The sequence below is a fragment of the Lissotriton helveticus genome, chromosome 6 (genome assembly GCF_964261635.1).
Source record: "Lissotriton helveticus chromosome 6, aLisHel1.1, whole genome shotgun sequence".
Classification (NCBI taxonomy): Eukaryota; Metazoa; Chordata; class Amphibia; order Caudata; family Salamandridae; genus Lissotriton; species Lissotriton helveticus.
The window spans coordinates 1,933,019,726-1,933,034,639 of NC_136067.1; the positions used below are offsets into that span (position 1 = coordinate 1,933,019,726).

At 45.2% G+C, this 14,914-nt stretch overlaps 1 protein-coding gene across 6 annotated transcripts in view; it reads left to right on the forward strand.

Moving 5' to 3' along the window:
• Nucleotides 1-14,914, forward strand: part of NCOA1 (nuclear receptor coactivator 1) — a 986,743-nt gene that overhangs the window by 487,996 nt on the left and 483,833 nt on the right. The window lies entirely within an intron of this gene.

Here is a 14,914-nt window from a genome sequence, read left to right on the forward strand (position 1 = left end):
GCAACTTCCAGGCCCGTCTTGTGTATGTAAGGTTTTTTGTGGTAAGATGAAGACTGCTGCGACGGGGCTTCTGCTTTGTCTACGGCGGCGCGAAAAAATAATATTAAGCATTATCATTTCATTACAAAGAACTTGGTTACAAAATAATGTTAAATGCTCTAAATTAAATGCTGCGAGACCTATTGCATTGTAAATGCTTGTTTTTTTTTGTTGGTAGCCATCTTGGATTTTTTTTAAAATCATTTCAATATGGCCACTTTATGTAGGCAGGCATGGTGCCCATCTTAGAATGCTTTTGCCTTAAGAAAAAAACAATCCAAGTTACCAGCTTTGCGTGAGCGCACAATTTCTGAGATTATGTAATGCTTTTATCTTAAAAAAGCAAAGGCATTCCAAGATGGTCTTCTTGCAATAATTCTTGCAAGGGCTGCCATCATTGAATGCTTTTAAGATCATTCATAGATGACAGTTCGATATGTCAGTGGGCAGTGGATGGGAGAATGTGTTGCGGGGCAAGTGGGTTTGGGGTTTATTTGTTTTTTATAAAAGAAAAGAGGAAGTGGAAATGGAAGGGGAAGCAGGGAGAGAAAATAATCTATCATGGACTTCAGTGCAAGGTCCTGACTTCCGAAGTGGATGGTAACAATCATCCAAAGAAAACAGACTGAAATACTCGTTGAGCGGAACAAAGACGAGAATACTGAGAAAAACCATCAAATTATGAGTAGAGAACTGAGATAGTCAGTGAGCAATTGATGCACGAGCAATGGGTGAATACAAAGCTCACTCTGTGTTTACATTGATTAAAATAGGTCTATCAGCAAAAGCTGGTTGCATGCTAGAAGCAAACAGACCCCAAAAAGTCTGCCAAGTGATATTATGTCCACTATTTTTGACAGTCTTTTGTGATATGATAGGGTTATCGCTGTATTTCTTACGCTAAAGTGCACTAATTTGTACCCAGAGCAGTGAGACAACGAGTGAAAACTCTGCAATACCAAAGCCATAGAGCCCCACTATGAAAATAAATTCTGGATTTTCAGAGATATTTATTTTTCTGCTTCCCTCGTTACTATTCTTCCACTTACTGCTTACCCCTATCAGTTAATTTCATATGGTGGCTTTACATATTGTCAGTGATTCAAATGTCCCTTATGAACAGTAATGTTTACCTGCTGTCCCCATTAATTTGTTTGAGCTGTCCTCGTGCGTTGGCATATTACATATGTGATCTTATAGTGCATAAATACTAGACTGGTTAGGTCATTTGGAAATAAATCGTTTATTGGCATATATTTAGAACTCGTTGCGTGTGCAATACAGTCCTTCCACTGGCTGCACCAGACTCCATTCCATCCTCACACTGACTGCATTGGAATTCATTCAATCCTTCACTGGCTGCAGCATGCTTGATGCTATCCTCCACAGTCTGCAGCGGGCTCCATGCCGTCCTCCCACATACTGCGTAGGATATGGGGTGGGCCACTCTGCGTTACGCAGGTTAGCGTAGTTTCTGTGTGATGGAGATTTTTCTCATGCCTGACTCTCCAACAGTAAGGGGAACGAGAATTGGCATCCCCTAGCATTATTTACGGGCATTAGGAGAACACCCAACAACATGTTCTAGCGTGGGTGATCGCGGCCATTAAAGGTGTGAAAACTGCTGCTCGAGTAGAAAAGCTACTCAAACGTCAGCAGAGAAGCATCACCCTCTGGTGTGCCGCATGTTGCTGTTAAAAATCAGTGCAAGCAGCACGACCTGCCGATTTCCGCCTGTTCGCGGAATCTTGTGGAGTTTTCATGTAACTCCACGGAATTCCATGGAGTTAAATTCCATGAGTTCCGCCCACCCCTACATAGGAATCCATTCAATCCTTCACAGGCTGCAGCATGCTTGATGCTGTCCTCCACAGTCTCCAGGGGGCTCTATTCCATCCTCCCACAGGCTGCAGTAGGCTTCATGCAGTCATCCGATATGCTCCAGTGTGCTCCAAGCCACCCTGCCATAAGCAGCAGCGGGCTCAGTACCATCCTCCCATAGAGCTCCATGCCACCCTTACATTGGCTTCAGAATACTCTGCGTCATCCTTTCAAAGGCTGCATCAGGTTCTATGTCCTCTTCTCACTGTCTGTAGTGGGATCGATTACATCTTCCCACAGGCTGCAGAAGGTTCATTGCTATTTTTCTACAGACTGCAGCAAGCTCCATGCTATCCTCTCAAAGGCTGCATTGGGCTCCATGCCGTCCTCCCCCAGACGGCAATGGACTTCACAGAGTGCACCACAGAGTAAAGTCCATTCCATGCCACACTTCAATGGGCTGCAGTTTGCTCCATGCTATCATCCCACAGGCGGCTCATGGCAGACTCCCACAGATTGCAGTTTGCTCCAAGCCACCCTTCCACAGGCTGCAGCAGGCTCCATGCCAAACTTCCACAGGCTGCAGTGGGCTCGATATTACCCTTCCACATGCTGCAACGGGCTCCATGCTATCCTCCCACGGACTGCAGCAGGCTCAATGTCATGCTCCCACAGGTTACAGCGGGCTTCATGCCAGCCTCTTCCAGACCATATCGGGCTTCAAGACATCCTCCCCTAGAGGAGGGTTAAAGTCAGTCCTGGAGAGCCAGATCCATGCCAGATTTTTAGCAAGACTGATTTACATATGGCTGGGTCCAAACTGGGTTGGCGTGGTGAGCAAAAAAACGATGGATTAAACCCAGATCTTTGTAACTAGGGGTGAATGTTTGCATTGTTTAGCATTCCGTTCATCATTAGTTAATTTTGCTTTTGTCACACATAGTGGGAAGGGTATGCCCATGCATGGGTCCCGTGCTCACTGTTCCACTGGATTCAAGCCTGGCTGATGAGGGGTGATCCACCGAAACCGGGACCTGCATACTTGTTTCTGGTCCGGGGAGGACTTGACATGGCAGTTCGGGCTGGACTGTTCCCATGACAAGCATGGTCAAGACTGAGTTGCATATGCCTGGGTCTAAACTGTAATGGCATGTTGAGCAAAAAAACGTTGGATTTGGCCCCATATCTCTGTACTGAGGGTGAATGTTTGAAATTGTTCAGAATCAAGTGTTCTTGCTGCATTAGTACAGATACAGCTCATGGTTTTTGGTTGGACTCTTAATTGTAAAGCTGGAAATGAGGACTCTTTATTTGTCAATAGTCTCTTGTCAGTGGATCTTAGAGGTAGTCTACTGGTGGAAAGGGATGGCCATCACATTATCCATGTGGCTGTCTTCCCAAACGTGTCTGAAACTCCTTCTGGTTTGTTGGTACACTTTTTGGAAAGGTTCGGCCTTCTTTCATTACCCTGGTCCATGGGCCTTTCATGTGTCTTTGAATATATACATCCTCAGCTAAGAGCTCCCCCAAAAAAGCTTTTTCTATTAATGTATAGGGCAATATTTCTTGGAATAGGAAATCATTCCCTTCACCATCTATCACTGGATGCCATGTCACTTGGATTTACCCTGGACACCAGCCTCACCCTCAAGGAACACACAGTCTTGTAGCAGCTCTCTTTCGAAAGAAAGTCAAACCGTTTCTCTCAGAAAGCGACTTCGACACATTGTTCAAGCCCTTGTACTCATGCATCTGGATGGTGATAATGCCCTACTATTGCATGGCCTCTCAGTCTTTCCACTGGCACCCCTTATGGTCATCCTACATGCGGCAACACATCTCATCCAGGGCCTGAATTGGCTTCCCTTGCCGACCAGTATCTTCAAAACCAGCTGCATGATATATAAAGGGTTCATGACTAGCACGCCTGCTGATCTCGCAGACAATCTCACCATCCCTGGTGGATCTTGGCAAACCTGCATCTAAATCAACATCAGCCTAAGAACTGGAAAAAAAAAATAAGGCAGCATGCCTTTTCCATCTGTGTACCCAGGATCAATCAGTACATTTGTAGAGCGCACTACTCACCTGTGAGGGTCTCAAGGTGCTGGGGGGAGGGGTGCTCCTACTGCTCGAATAGCCAGGTCTTGAGATGCCTCCTGAAGGTTAGTAGGTCCTGGGTCTGCCATAGGAGGATGGGGAGGGTGTTCCAGGTCTTGGCGGCGAGGTGGGAGAACGATCTGCCGCCGGTGGTCGCTCTTCAGATGTGGGGTAAGTTGGCGAGGTCGACGGAGCGGAGCTGTCGGTTTGGGGTGGAGAAGGTGAGGCGTCTGTTGAGGTATGCTGGTCCGGTGTGGTGGAGTGCCTTGTATGCATGGGTGAGGAGCTTGAAGGTGATCCCCTTGTTGACGGGAAGCCAGTGAAGGTCTCTCAGGTGTGGTGTGATGTGGCTGTGGCGCGGGATGTTGAGGATCAGGCGAGCAGAGTCGTTCTGTATGCTTTGTAGACGTTTCAGGAGTTTGGTGGAGGCTCCTGCGTAGAGGGCGCTTCCTTAGTCCAGCTTGCTGCTGACAATGGCCTGGGTGACCGTTCTTGTTTCGGTGGGGATCCACCTGTAGATCTTGCAGAGGATGTGGAGGGTGTTGAAGCAGGAGGACGAGACGGCATTGACTTGCTTGGTCATGGAGAGTGTTGAGTCAAGGATAAACCCCAGGTTGCGTGCATGGTCGGTGGGTGTCGGTGCTGCTCCCAGAGCGGACGGTCACCAGGAGTCGTCCCAGGCTGAGGGGGTGGAGCTGAGGATGAGGACCTTTATCTTGTCCGAGTTCAGCTTCAGACGGCTGTTCTTCATCCACTCGGTGACGGCTTTCATTCCTTCTGGGAAGTTGGTTTTGGTGGTGAGGGGGTCCTTGGTGAGGGAGAGGATCAGCTGGGTATCGTCGGCGTAGGAGATGATGTTGAGGTCGTGCAGTCGGGCGACGTGGGCGAGTGGTGCCATGTAGACGTTGAACAGTGTTGGGCTATGGGATGATCCTTGGGGTACGCCGCAGATGATCTTGGAGGCTTTGGAACGGAAAGACGGGAGGCGGACGCTCTGGGTTCTGCCGGAGAGGAAGGAGGTGGTCCATTCCAGAGCCTTGTCTTGGATCCTTGCGTTGCGGAACAACATCTGGAACAACATGCTCCTGTCCATCAGAACTGCCCTCAAGCAGCTCCAATTTAGGAACGATTTGAAGACTCCTCTGAAGAACACCACATCACAAAACATTAACTGTTTATAACCCAGTTCCTCTCCTCTTACTCCCTGATTTGATGCTTGTGATTGACCATGTTCAACTCTCTGCTGCCTTTTAGTTAGGTTTGTACAACAGAAATACCATATTCAGACATACATATATACATATCCCTTAAACTTCACACTTTCATGATGATGCCCACTGGTTCACTTACAAAGCCCTCCTCATGTTGCCTTCCTCGCGTATGAGGTAGAGGGCTAAAAAAGAGGAAGAGCCACGGTTATAAACTATGAACTAAGCCCCACACTCGCCATGCCTGTATGCTTTGAAAATCTTTTTTGTAAAACAAGGTCTAAGGGGCTCACTGGACTCTGGGCACGGTGGGGTGCGGACAGCGGCTCCGTTGCCGTAGCCACCTGAGCTGCCATGTTGTTTCCACTTGTAATGCGCCGGGTCAGAGGGTAAACTTGACGTCTTGAAGGCCAGATACACTCGCTTTTACCTTTAAAATAGGCGGATATGCCAAACCTTCATACTTTATCAGAATGTCATCAGGCCTGCCCCTCAAAGCCTTTTCTCCAGGACAGAGGTCGAGATGGTTAAGAACAAGCAGTTGTTCACCCAGAGTCCAACAGTCTCTCCCAAATCGAATTACTGATAGTCTAAAATAAATCAATAATTCTAGATGCACACAGCATTTACCAGGCAGGGCTGGCTGAGTCAAAAGCAGTTAACTCTGTTAATTAATGATCAATGGTGTGCCCTTTTCAGAGGTTGCAGAATGCAGTGTAATTAAAATGTAACAAAACTAGTCATTCATTCGACAGTGCAATTAATGCGCATTAAGAAAGACACATATACTCACATGAAATGAGTAGGTAAAAATCTTCATGAAGGTAAGCAGGCACATTATAAACAATTCAACGTTCCCAGGGCACACGTTGATTTTTCAAAAAGTGTCGTCATAGGAAATTAAATCACCATCCTAGCTTACCCCCTAGGATGTAATGACGATGGGTGTAATTTCCGATCGTTGGCTGTCAACTATTACATGTTTTAAGAAAACGGCGTTTTTTCTAGTTATCTAGATAAGCCTATATTTCTACATCTCATATATTGCTTATTCATATGGTTACCAAACGAAGACTTGTCACCAGGATACCTTGCTTTCAGTCTAGAGTTTTCATTTAAAAGAAATCTGTGTTTTCTGGGCGTCATAATTATGGTTCAGTTGAGCCGAACAAGCACACTTAAGCCAATGATTTGCAGATATAAAAGGCCACTGCCAGAGTTCCCTTTTAAGCCCTTTGTGTCAATTGTTTGCTAAGGCCGTGTGGGTTAGGCATGGACTGCTGCCATCGGTGTGATATGCAGCTATAAGGCTGACATCCTGGCAAGGTCCTCAAGCACTAGTCTCTGAGTTCATACTCGTTTCAGCTGATTGTGTAGAGTTCTTTTTTTGTGTAAATGTAGCACAATTCTGTATCTTTGCTGGCATTTATACGATCTTTAGATGATCTAAAGCTTGAAGTGCATTGTAGAATTAATACTCGGAACCAACTCTGTGTATTCCAAGATATAGACGCATTTCCCTAGATTTGTCATGGTCATGTGGGTGAAAGTTATATTCTCATAGTAGTCTCAATTTCACAAATTCTGCCAGTACGCTCCATATTTTCACCTTTTTCTGGACTCGGTTTTTGCTGGCATCAGGACCCTGATTGCTGTGACACTGATAATCGGTGCCACAGTGTATGTGCTTTGCTCCTAAAATGGTACTGGTAAAATTGGTTTTGTACTATGTAAATGTCCTCTACGAACGTTGTAGATACCGCTGAATATACAGCTATGGGGTGGATGTTAAATAGCATATGTGGACTGCACTTTATATTTGCACCACCCTGATAAATGACATTAATGTGTGTCTGTTTAGAGAACCACTGTGTTGTGGTTGGGCTGCTGTTTGAATGCACTTCAGTTATGCATGACAGGAAATTGTGCCTTTCCCATGCAGGAAAAGCATTATTTTTTATATTCATAAGTCATCCTAAGTGTGCCTTGTAAACCCACAGGGAAGGTTACTAATATATAAAAATTAAGCGCTCTACATATTGAGAATAGTGTGCTGCTCTTTCAGTGAAAAGTGAGAGTAGGCTTTGATAGGATTTTCCCTGAACAGGCCTAGATGGAATTAAAATCGTTATTTACTTTCTTCTCCTGGGAAAATGCTAGAAACTTGCTAAAAGATTATTTCCTACTTAATTTTCAAAACTGGAGTTATGTGGGGAATACGGATTTTTGATAACTGGAGTGGAAAAGTAATTTTATAAAAATGTACTTTGGGCTCCTTAGCCAAGGCGTACTCTGCCATTCATCCCATCTGGAATACATATCCCTGGCTGGGACAGTTAATAAGTGTGGCTCACAGAACTATATCCTACCTCTGAGCCCAGGAAAAGCAGATGGGTGTTAACTGCTGACCACTTAGTAGGAATTAACTGTCTGGGAGTGGATATGATGAGATGACAGAAATGTGCAGCTTTACCATTACTGCTTTAAACTTGGAGATGCCGGGGAGGACTTCTCCCATTCATTTCAGGGACCCTCCTAGAAAGTCTGGTTTCGGTCACGCAGAAGAGAGACCAGTTTAGACCCAGCCCTATAGGGGGAAACCTTATCTGAAAACAGGAGTGCCTGGTGGCCAAAAGATTTTGTCATATTGAAATGGGCTGTTAGATAGTTTTATAGTATGGTAAAGAGCAAGTGTTGCAAAAGGAGATAAAGGGATGTGCAAAATAGGATTGGGTAGCAGAATTTCACCACTCACTGGCTAGTGCACTGAATAAATGTGGCTAATCAGCCACCACCTTTGTAGAACATTGCTCTACCTAGGTAGGCTTCACCAGAAGTCTTTGCTGCTGGAAGAACAAATATTCCTGACTCATGAGGAGGACTTATCAAGGACTCATGACTCTTGCTGCAACCCAGAGACAAGTCCTGGTCTCAAAGGATCAAGGGCCTGGCCTCTTATTATTTTCCTATTTCAGGGACACAAAAATGCAAAAGGATTCCTGACTGCAAGAGGGCTCAGCTCACCATAGAGAAAAGGACCCTGAAGGAGACTTGGCTGTAGAGAGGCCAGTGTCTAGAAACCTGCCCTGAGCTAGGTGCTGTAGGACTGACCCAAATACTGCTACTTGATATATCTTTTAAAAACAACTCACCACTTACAGGGCACCTTGAGCAGAACACCAGGCACGGGGAGCGGACTCTAACGCTACCACGTTGCCTGACATTGTTCACTCCCCTCCACGAGCACCGCGAGGACGCAGGCCACGCCCCCATTTTAGGCCACGCCCCTTTCACCGTCAGCAAGCACCTATAAAATGTGCCTAGGACGGAAGCGCAGCGGACGAGCGCAGCGGGAGCGCCTAAGGCAAGCCCGTTTGCGCCCGTCCGCGCCAGACCAAGCCCAGAGCCCATATCCCCTGCCTCTCCCATTCAAACAAACATCAAATACTCTAATAATACCCTGCATAGACTAAGAGACCTACCAGCTACCCTATGTAACGGTTCTATTTCCCCAGAGGAAGGACACTCTCGATGCTTAAATTGCCCCTACAAGCTCAGTCCCTACCCCCCCTCAAAACCTATCTGCCTCGACATGGCCCTGCTGAACTGCAGATCCCTCTCGAGGCACCACACTGAAATCAATCTACTCTTGAAGGACTCGGACATAGAAGCACTCTTCCTTACGGAAACCTGGCTCACGTCAGGTTCAGAACCAGACATTATCCAAACACTCCCACCGGGCTACCTCATAAAATATCAGAACAGACCCGTAGGTATTGGTGGGGGAATAGCGATCATATATCGAGACTACCTGTCCTGCCAATTCAAAGAAAGCCCTATTTTAGACTGCGAAAATGTTCTCTTCTCCATCCATCGGCCGCCCTCGACCACCCTTTCAGGGCTACTAGTGTATCGCCCCCCGGGGCCGGTACAACGTTTTAACGACTCCCTAATTGAATCCATATCCTCCCTCGCTTGCGTATCCCCTAACTTCACGCTACTGGGAGACTTAAATCTCCACTTTGACGACCCCTCTAGCAAACCAGCTGCGGATCTTAAAGCAGACTTGGGCTCCATTAGGCTTGAACTACTAAGCAACCTTCCTACTCATGTCAAAGGACATCTGCTGGACCCTGTATTCTCCAATCTCACGAGACTTACTATTCAACCCCCCATCCCTCTTCCCTGGTCTGACCACTTCTTAGTCCCTTTCAAATTACAACTCGTGGTTAAGGCTCTCGAAAGACATCCACCCCAACCTCCTTCTCGCCCATGGAAAAACCTGGACATAAACTCCTGGGCCCAAGTCTTATCCTCCACTATACCTATACTGGACCCAGATCCCTCCAGAGCTGATGTCCAACTACACGAGTGGATCAACCAATCCCTAGACTCCACTCTGCCACTCAAACCCCTCTCCAGTATCAAAAAAAACGGCTAAATCACCATGGTTCACCCAGGAACTACGAAATCTAAAAAAAAGATGCAAAAAACATGAGCGAGTATGGTGAAAAAAACTGGACGATCGAATGCAAAAAAGAGTACAGAGCCGCCATCAAGCTCTATAAAAACTCCATAAAAAGTACACAGGCTACCTTCTTTGAAGGAAAGATAGCAGCAGCAGCCAACTCTGCAAAGGAAACGTACCGCATTGTTCGTCTCCTCACAAAAATTCAAGACCCCTTACCCCCGCCGGACCCAGAGGGCGCCAGATGCAACCAGATGGCCGAATTTTTCTCTTTAAAAATCGAGAAAATTCTGACCTCACTTCCAGCCCCCACCAACTGCTACTCCCTCACCCCCCCTCACAGAGGGTACATGTCTACGCTCCTTCCCCCAGATCACCACTGACACTTTCCTATCCACCTTACAAACTGTAAAAAGTGTCTCCCCTTCAGACCCAGCTCCCATCAGCAAGTTAAAACTGGTCGCCCCCACGGTAGCCCCACCCATTACCAACCTCATTAATGCCTCCTTTAAAAATGGCACTGTCCCGGCCAACTGGAAGAAAGCCACTGTCAAAGCTCTCCTAAAAAAAAACCACCTAGATCCCACGGATCCTACCAACTTTAGACCATATCGCTCCTCCCCGGGATCAGCAAAGTGGCCGAACGTATTGCAAACCATCAATTGTCCAACTTCTTGGAGGCTAACCACCTACTACGTCACTCCCAGACCGGGTTCAGACCGGGACAGGGTACCGACACCGCCCTGCTTGCCGTGGTCGAAGAGGCTAGAAGCATCATAGACGCAGGAGGATCAGTGGCAGTGATCCTCCTTGACCTGAGTGCCGCCTTCGACACGGTGGACCACGCTATCCTTGTCCACCGGCTTAGTCAGATTGGAGTCGCCGACTCCGCCCTGGCCTGGATCAAATCCTTCCTCGAGGAAAGATCCTTCCAAGTGTCAGATGGCATCACCACGTCCAAGGCCCTCCCCCTACAGTGTGGGGTTCCTCAAGGCTCCTCCCTGAGCCCCACACTTTTTAACGTCTACATGTCCCCTCTTGAGGACATTGTTACCCCCTTCGGCATCAAAACAGTAACGTACGCCGACGACACCCAGCTGGTGGTCTCCATCAACCAGTCGAGTAACAGCTTAGACAACCTGGCCATGTGCCTAGATAGGGTCTTCCAATGGATGTGTGAATCTCGACTAAAACTTAATGGAGATAAATCGGAGATTCTCCTCCTGGGTAACCCTAACAAGCTTCCCACCAACCTCTCCTGGCCATCTTGTATGGGAACACCCCCAACCCCCAAAACAGAGGTCAAAAGTCTTGGCATTTGGTTAGACCAGGACCTGAACTTTAAAACCCAGGCCAGAAAAACCTCAGGCACCTGTTTCGGCCTTATCCGCATGTTCCGAAAGATTCTCCACCTGATCCCCTTCCAGTCGAGGAAGCTACTGATGCAGGGGCTGGTCAACTCCAGATTGGACTATGGCAACATCTTGTACCTGGGGGCCCCCGCTTCAGTTGTTTATAGACTACAGGTGGCTCAGAACGCGGCGGCCAGAATCCTAACGGGAACCAAAGCAAGATGCCCGGCAAAACCAGCTCTCAAAAGCCTTCACTGGCTCCCAGTGAAGGAGCGAATTACCTTCAAGACCCTGTGCATCTCCCACAAGATAATGCACGATAAAGGCCCCCCAATTCTCAGACCTCTGATGAAACCCCATCAGTCCCATAGACAACTAAGATCTGACTCCCTTGCCCTTGCCAGCATCCCAAGGATAAGAAAGTCCAGATCCGGAGGCCGCTTGTTTTCCTACAATGCCCCAAGACTCTGGAACACCCTCCCACTGGCCATGAGGAGAGAACATAACCTCCTCACCTTTCGGAAACAATTGAAAACCTGGCTTTCCCTTAAACATTCCATTTTACTTCTCTCTTCTTCTCTGGATATAAGGTCTTGTCAGCGCTGGGATGCCCGAGGGTAGCTACGCGCTTTACAAATCCCAACTCAAACTCAAACTCAATAACCTTTCCAAGCTGTTGGAGACTATGTTCCTAGGTGAAATCTTTGACTGGGACCAGTCAGACTGAAATTCCTTTCAGGTCTTGTTCAAGTTCGCACTATTGTGTTCAATGGCACTTTTACTTGGTATGTTTGTTTACCTTAAAACTTCAAAATATCACATCCCTGGTTCCTTTTAACTTATTCTATTAATCATTGTGTCTTTTTGAACGTGATATTGTCTCTATTTTTCTGTTTAAATTTGCGAAATGTTGTTTTCTTGACTTTAAAATTATTGGTATACCGGAACTTACATTCTGGTTTTGGGATTGCTTGCACCATGTGCCACATGAGTTTTTTTTGCGTGAATATGTTCGGGCTTAACCAAATTGTGTTTATTACTTTGATAGAGGACACTCCCCTCTCAAATTAGAAACACAAATTTTGACAGCTGCTTTCACATTTTATAGATTTCTTATAAAGTGTTGGGCTTTCACTGCTAAGGCACTTTGCACTTCCCTAGTCGTTGAAAGTGACTCAGAACATCAAGGTTTTACTTAGGTCTGCAGTAACCACCATAAGCGTGCAGCCCCATTTTGTGGTATTATATTGCTGTATCAAGAGGATCCGCAGTGTGAGGCGCATACAGGTGAGACTAGTTCCGTAGTGAATGATAAAGTGAAATACCACAGTCTCGGATGTTTTGCAAAAAAAAGTAAAAACGAATATTGCTAAGCTAATGCAGAAATCAGACAGTTGTAACAAATCTCAACAGGTTTACATTGTTAAATGTGTACTGCTTTGTGAACTGTACAGCGAACATTAAAAAATAGGGTTCCCTAACTGGGGGCATATCAGTTAGTCACAAGATTGGATGAATGGTCTTCAGTGATAGATTGTGCTTCGCTAATGCTCCCAGTGAAGGCCACAAACGGAATTGCTTCCAACTATATAGAGCAGCAAGATTTATCATAGGCAGATTTATCATTGGTGTGTTTTATATATTATTTAAAAAAGAAACTTGACCAATTAGAAAGTGAGGCCAGATATGATAAGCAATACATCCTAAAGTGACCATACTACCATTAAAGGTAGTTTGAGCAAATGAAATGGAATCAAACATGCATTTCAAGGCTACAACCACTCAATATGCACATGACAGTAAAAAGGGAAATGTAGGGGCTGAATGTAAAATCACCAAATGACTGAGCACTGTGGTGTATTTCAGGTCAACTTCAATAGTATTTTGGGTAGAAGTACTGTACAAGAAACACAATCACTGCACAAGAGGTCGTTCAGCAGTATGAGTGAATCAGAAGATGTTTTTGCTCATCAATAGATCATAAATGATAGGTTTGCTCCATTACAACACAGTATTGTGAAGCAAGACCCACTTATATTCACACTTCATTAACCATAAATCAGAGATACAAAACCACTACAAAACGTTTCAAAATTACCCAATCAATTTTTAGTCCAGAAAAATACTTGTAAGTAGCCAGTTTTCGTATGTACCATATCAAGATTTGACCAGTTTTCACTACTTTAGCCTAAAGGGGTACTTAATGACCACCTTCGTGCTATCATCTTAAACTTTTTTGTAGATCAAATGTGAAGAAACATTTACACAGGCGTATACTAAATATTGTTGGTCTATCCATGGTCATATATGTGTTGTTAGGTTTTTGTGTATATTGTGTATGTTTTTTTTGGTCTGTTCCTGACCACAGGCAGTATCTAGGTACTCGCTTCATAGACCTAGAAATTCAAAAACAAAAAATGTATTGAGGAACACAAAGCTGTAGCCCCAGGCAGTCTCATTCTGCATGGTACAGCTTTAAAGGCATGGCCATGGGTTAAAACACCAGTGAAATGGGTGGGAGAGAGGTGCCTCAGCCATTCAAAGTACTTGTAGGAATGTCGGTTGTTGGAGGAGGTGGCAATTCATGGTGCTTCCGGGGGAAATGCCCACAGCGTGTTCCTTGATTAAGTACTGTGTTGTAGTAAATGATCGCTTTGGAGAGGAGACACCAAAAACCAAGAGAAATAATTATATCAAACCGCTGCTGGCCATGGCGCATTGTTACTCTGGTTCCTGTACCACGTACGTTTGTTCAAACAGTGTCACCCTAGTCATTTTCAAGACTAGGGTTCAGGCGGCTAGGTTTGCCTTACACAGTGCTGTGTTATGCAAATAGTAATATTATCATGTCGCAAAATAGCCGAATTTTGCACTTGCTTTATTGTAATGGGAAAGTAATTTATTTGACATTTATCCTTCTAGCCACCTGCCATGGCCTATTGATAACTGAGTATATACAAATTCTGACTTAGTCTTGGACATCAAGACACAGTTAATAATAACCCGAAAGACTAATGAAGTTTAAATGAATTAACAAAACCAGATGTTTATAATCAGTTGGGACACTAGTCCATAAAGCCTGGTAGACGTGACGCGAGCGAGTCATTAACAGTACCATATTGTGAAATAGATCTAACTTACCATGCAGGCTGTTGGAGAACAAGATTGAACTGACCTCTGAATTTCCATCATTATAATTCGTAAAGTAAGGTTCTCATTGCACATATCAACATTTGATTCCCAAACAGCTATGTAGCTCGCACACTGCAGGGCTTATTTTGTACTAGGTCTGAGGTTGAATAGAGATATGGTTCCTCTTTCAGAAATATTTGATGTGACATTGAGATTACTGGGAGTTTACTGTGCTCCACGGTAGTGGCACAGATTGTGTTCTAGGTCATTGTGTTTAATTAGGAGAACCTTTTAAACATGATGTGAGCATTGATGGCCACCATTAGAGATTGCATAGGTAGGATACAAGGTGTGGTGGCCATGGATGTAATGTAATGAAATGCACTTCCACCTTTTTGGATGCCCCTGATGATGTAGTTCATTATTGTATAATGTAATGTAAATTTCAGCAATTTTGTGGAAAAAATGTTTGTTTACATTTCTGTGTTTTTTCTGTTAACTTCTAAATATTTTTGCATGCCTATTTTGTGACAGAAAGTCAGTAATCTTCCCCATGGCTCCCCTTACACACACACACACTTTTTTTGTTAGCCCTCGTTTGTGAATTTCCCTCTCTCTATTCCTGCATGTTTATTTTTTTTCATCCATGTTTTAGGGTTTGTGAGAATTTTCTGGTTTTAAGATACTCCACACCACTGTCACGTTTTGCCACATGAGCCAATCACCACCCTTTATGCCTACCTCCAATTCTCCTCTCCCATTTTCCAAGTCACTTTATTACCTCCATAATCATT